The following is a 5,786-nucleotide window of genomic DNA, read 5'->3' as shown; positions in this document are numbered from 1 at the left end:
GAACTCCATTGCTACGATGCGTAGACATCTGCAAATGTTATTTCCTAGCAAGGAAGTGTCGCATTTACATTCTTTTGACGTGAATACGAGGTAAACATAACATTCCACAATGAATATTACACCTTATTACGAAATATACAAATGAAATGCGACTTCTCATTTTAAGAAGCATTAGAACTCTATTGCTACGATACGTAGATATCTGCAAACCCTATTTCCTAGCATGGAAGTGCTGCATTTACATGCTTTTGAAGTGAATACGAGGTATACATAACACTCTGCAATGAATATTATATCTTATCACGAAACATAGGAATGAAATGCGACATCTCGTTTTAAGAAGCATTAGAACCGTATTGCTACGATACGTAGACATCTGCAAACGCTATTTCCTTGCATGTAAGGGTCGCACTTACATTCTTTTGAAGTGAATACGAGGTATACATGACACTTCGCAATGAATATTATATCTTATCATGAAACATTGAAATGAGATGCGACATCTCGTTTTAAGAAGTATTAGAATTCTATTCATACGATACGTGGTCATCTGGAAACGCTATTCCCTAGCATGGAAGTGTCGCATTTACATTCTTTTGAAGTGAATACGGGATATACAGGACACTTCGCAATGGATACTATATCTTATCATGAAACATAGAAGTGAGATGCGATATCGCGTTTTAGGAAGCATTAGAATTCTATTGCTACGATGCGTAGACATCTGCAAAAGTTATTTCCTAGCAAGGAAGTGTCGCATTGACATTCTTTTGAAGTGCATACGAGGTATACATAACATTCCACAATGAATATTATATCTTATTACGAAACATAGAAATGTAATACGACTTCTCATTTTAAGAAGCATTAGAACTCTATTGCTACGATACGTAGACATCTGCAAACCCTATTTCCTAGCATGGAAGTGTCGCATTTACATTCCTTTTAAGTGAATACGAGGTATAGATAACACTCTACAATGAATATTATATCTTATCACGAAACATAGGAATGAAATGCGACATCTCGTTTTAAGAAGCATTAGTACTCTATTGCTACGATACGTAGACATCTGCACACGCTATTTCCTAGCATGGAAGCTTCGCATTTACATTCTTTTGAAGTTAATACGAGGAATACATAACATTCCACAATGAGTATTAAATCTTATTTTGAAGCATAGAAATGAATTACGACTTCTCATTTTAAGAAGCATTAGAACTCTATTGCTACGGTACGTAGACATCTGCAAACGCTATTTCCTAGCATGCAAGTGTCGCATTTACATTCTTTTGAAGATAATACGAGGTATTCATAACACTTCGCAATGAATATTATATCTTATCATGAAACATAGATGTGAGGTGCGATATCGCGTTTTAGGAAGCATTAGAACTATATTGCTACGATACGTTGACATCTGCAAACGCTATTTTCTAGCATGGAAGTGTCGCATTTACATTCTTTTTAAGTGAGTACGAGGTATACGTAACACTCTACAATGAATATTAAATCTTATCACGAAACATAGGAATGAAATGCGACATCTCGTTTTAAGAAGCATTAGTACTCTATTGCTACGATACGTACACATCTGCAAACGCTATTTCCTAGCATGGAAGTGCCGCATTTACATTCTTTTGAAGATAATACGTGGTATACATAACACTTCGCAATGAATATTATATCTTATCTCGAAACATAGAAATGAAATGCGACATCTCGTTTTAAGTAGTATTAGAACTCTATTGCTGCGATACGTTGACATCTGCAAGCGCTACTTCCTAGCATGGAAGTGTCGCATTTACATTCTTTTGAAGTGAATACGAGGTATACATAACACTCCATAATGAATATTATATCTTATCGTGAAACATAGCAGTGAGATGCGATATCGCGTTTTAAGAAGCATTAGAACTCTACTACTACGATACGTAAACATCTGCAAACGCTATTACCTAGCTTGGAAATGCCGCATTTACATTCTTTTGATGTTAATACGAGGTATACATGTCACTTCGCAATGAATATTATATCTTATCATGAATCTTAGAAGTGAGATGCGATATCGCGTTTTAAGAAGCATTAGAACTCTAGAACTACGATACGTAGACATCTGCAAACGCTATTTCCTAGCATGGAAGTTTTGCATTTACATGCTTTTGAAGTGAATACGAGGTATACATAACACTCTACAATGAATATTATATCTTATCACGAAACATAGGAATGAAATGCGACATCTCGTTTTAAGAAGCATTAGAACCGTATTGCTACGATACGTAGACATCTGCAAACGCTATTTCCTTGCATATAAGGGTCGCATTTACATTCTTTTGAAGTGGATACGAGGTATACATGACACTTCGCAATGAATATTATATCTTATCATGAAACATTGAAATGAGATGCGACATCTCGTTTTAAGAAGTATTAGAACTCTATTCATACGATACGTGGTCATCTGGAAACGCTATTTCCTAGCAAGGAAGTGTCGCATTTACATTGTTTTGAAGGGAATACGATGTATACATGACACTTCGCAATGAATATTATATCTTATCATGTAACATATAAGTGAGATGCGATATCGCGATTTAAGTAGCATCAGAACACTATTGCTACGATACGTAGACACCTGCAAACGCTATTTCCTAACAAGCAGTAGTCGCATTTACATTCTTTTGAAGTGAATACGAGGTATACGTGACACTTCGCAATGAATATTATATCTTATCATGAAGCACAGAAATGAGATGCGATATCGCGTTTTGAGAAGCATTAGAACACTATTGCTGCGAGACGTAGACATCTGCAAGCGCTATTTCCTAGCAAGGAAGATTCGCATTTACATTCCTTTGAAGTGAATACGAGGTATACATGACACTTCGCAATGAATATTATATCTTATCATGAAGGATAGAAATGAGATGCGATATCGCGTTTTGAGAAGCATTAGAACTCCATTGCTACGATACGTAGACATCTGCAAATGCAATTTCCTAGCAAGGAAGATTCGCATTTACATTCTTTTGAAGTGAATACGCGGTATACGTGACACTTCGTAATGAACATTATATCTTATCATGTAACATATAAGTGAGATGCGATATCGCGTCTTAAGAAGCATTAGAACCCTATTGCCTCGATGGGGAGATAACTGCAAACGCCATTTCCTAGAAAGGAAGTGTCGCATTTACATTCTTTTGAAAGGAATACGAGGTATACATGACGCTTCGCAAAGTATGTTATATCTTACCATGAAACACAGAAATGAGATGCGATATCGCGTTTTAAGAAGCATTAGAACTCTATTGCTACGATACATAGACACCTGCAGACGCTATTTCCTAGCAAGGAAGTGTCGCGTTTACATTTTTTTTATGTAAATACTAGGTATACATAACACTCCACAATGAATATTAAATCTTATCATGAAACATAGAAATGAGATGCGATATCGCGTTTTGAGAAGCATCAGAACTCAATTGATACGATACGTAGACATCTGCGAACGCTACTTCCTAGCAAGGAAGTGTCGCATTTACAATCTATTGAAGTGAATACGAGGTACAGATGACACTTCGCAATGAATATAGTATCCTATCATGAAACATAGAAATGAGATGCGATATCTCGTTTTAAGAAGCATTAGAAATCTATTGCTTCGATATATAGATATCTGCAAACGCTACTTCCTTGCAAGGAAGTGTCGCATTTACATTCTTTTGAATGGAATACGAGGTATACATGACACTTCTCAATGAATATTATATCCTGTCATGAAACATAGAAATGGGATGCGATATCCCGTTTTAAGAAGTAATAGAACTCTATTGCTTCGGTACGGAGACATCTGCAAACGCTATTTCCTAGCAAGGAAGTGTCGCATTTACATTCTGTTGAAGTGAGTGCGAGAAATACATGGCACTACGCAATGAACATTATATCTTGTCATGAAACATAGTAGTGAGATGCGATATCGCGTTTTATGAAGCGTTAGAACACTATTGCTTCGATACGTAGACATCTGCGAACGCTATTTCCTGGCAAGGAAGTGTCGCATTTACATTCATTTGTAGCGAATACGAGGAATAAGTGACACTTCGGAATGGATATCATACCTTATCATGAAACATAGAAATGAGATGCGATATTGCGTTTTAAGAAGCGATGGAACTCTATTGCTACGATACGCAGACATCTGCAAACTCTATTTCCTAGCAAGCAATAGTCGCATTTACATTCTTTTGAAGTGAATACGAGGTATACATGACACTTCGCAATGAATATTACATCTTATCATGAAACATAGAAAAGTGAGGCGATATCGCGATTTTAGTAGCATTAGAACTCTATTGCTACGATACTTAGACATCTGAATACGCTATTTCCTAGCAAGGAAATGTCGCATATACATTCGTTTGTAGTGAATACGAGGTATACATGACGCTTCGCAATCAATATTATATCTTATCATGAAGCATAGAAATGAGATGCGATGTCGCGTTTTGAGAAACATTAGAACTCTAGTGCTACGATACGTAGACATCTGCAAACGCTATTTCCTAGGATGGAAGTGTTCGCACTTACATTCTATTGAAGTGAATACGAGGTATACATGACACTTCGCAATGAATATTATATCTTATCACGAAACATAGAAAAGAGATTTGATATTGCGATTTAAGTAGCATTAGAACTCTATTGCTGCGATACGTAGACATCTGAATACGCTATTTCCCAGCAAGGAAGTGTCGCATTTACATTCTTTTGAAGTGAATACGAGGTGTACATGACACTTCGCAATGAATATTACATCTTATCACGAAACATAGAAAAGTGATGCGATATCGCGATTTAAGTAGCATTAGAACTCTATTGCTACGATACTTAGACATCTGAATACGCTATTTCCTAGCAAGGAAGTGTCGCATTATATTCGTTTGGAGTGAATACGAGGTATACATGACATTTCGCAATGAATATTATATCTTATCACGAAACATAGAAATGAAACGCGATATCACGTTTTAAGAAGCATTAGAACTCTATTGCTTCAAGACGAAGACGTCTGGCAACGCTATTTCCTAGCAAGGAAGTGTCGCAATTACATTGATTTGATGTGTAGACTAGAAATACATAACACTTCACAATGAGTATTGTGTCTTATCATGAGACATAGAAATGAGATGCGATGTCGCGTTTTAAGAAGCATTAGAACTCCATTGCTTCGATTCGTAGACATCTGCAAACGCTATTTCCTAGCTTCTCAAGATCGATATCGCATCTCATTTATTTGTCTCATGATAAGATATAACATTCATTGCTTAGTGTTATGCATCCCTCGTCTACACTTCAAATGAAGGTAAATGCGACGCTTCCTTTCTAGGAAATTACGTTTCCATTTGTCTACGTGTCGAAGCAATAAAGTTCTATTGCTCCTTATAACGCGATATAGCTGCCATTTCTATGTTTCATGATAAGATATAATATTCATTGCAAAGTGGCATGTATACCTCGCATACACTCAAATGAATGTAAATTCGACACTTTCTTCCTAGGAAATTGCATCTGCAGATGTCTACGTATTGTAGCAATTGAATTCCAATGCTTCTTAAAACGCGATATCGCATCTCATTTCTATGTTTCATGATAAGATATAATATTCATTGCGATGTGTCATGTACACTTCGTATTCACTTCAAATGATTGTAAATGCGACACTTCCTTCCTAGGAAATAGCGTTTCCAGATATCTACGTATCGTAGCAATAGAGTCTTAAT

The sequence above is a fragment of the Xylocopa sonorina genome, unplaced genomic scaffold, assembly GCF_050948175.1.
Source record: "Xylocopa sonorina isolate GNS202 unplaced genomic scaffold, iyXylSono1_principal scaffold0117, whole genome shotgun sequence".
Taxonomy (NCBI): Eukaryota; Metazoa; Arthropoda; class Insecta; order Hymenoptera; family Apidae; genus Xylocopa; species Xylocopa sonorina.
Note: the sequence above shows the minus strand (reverse complement) of the source record.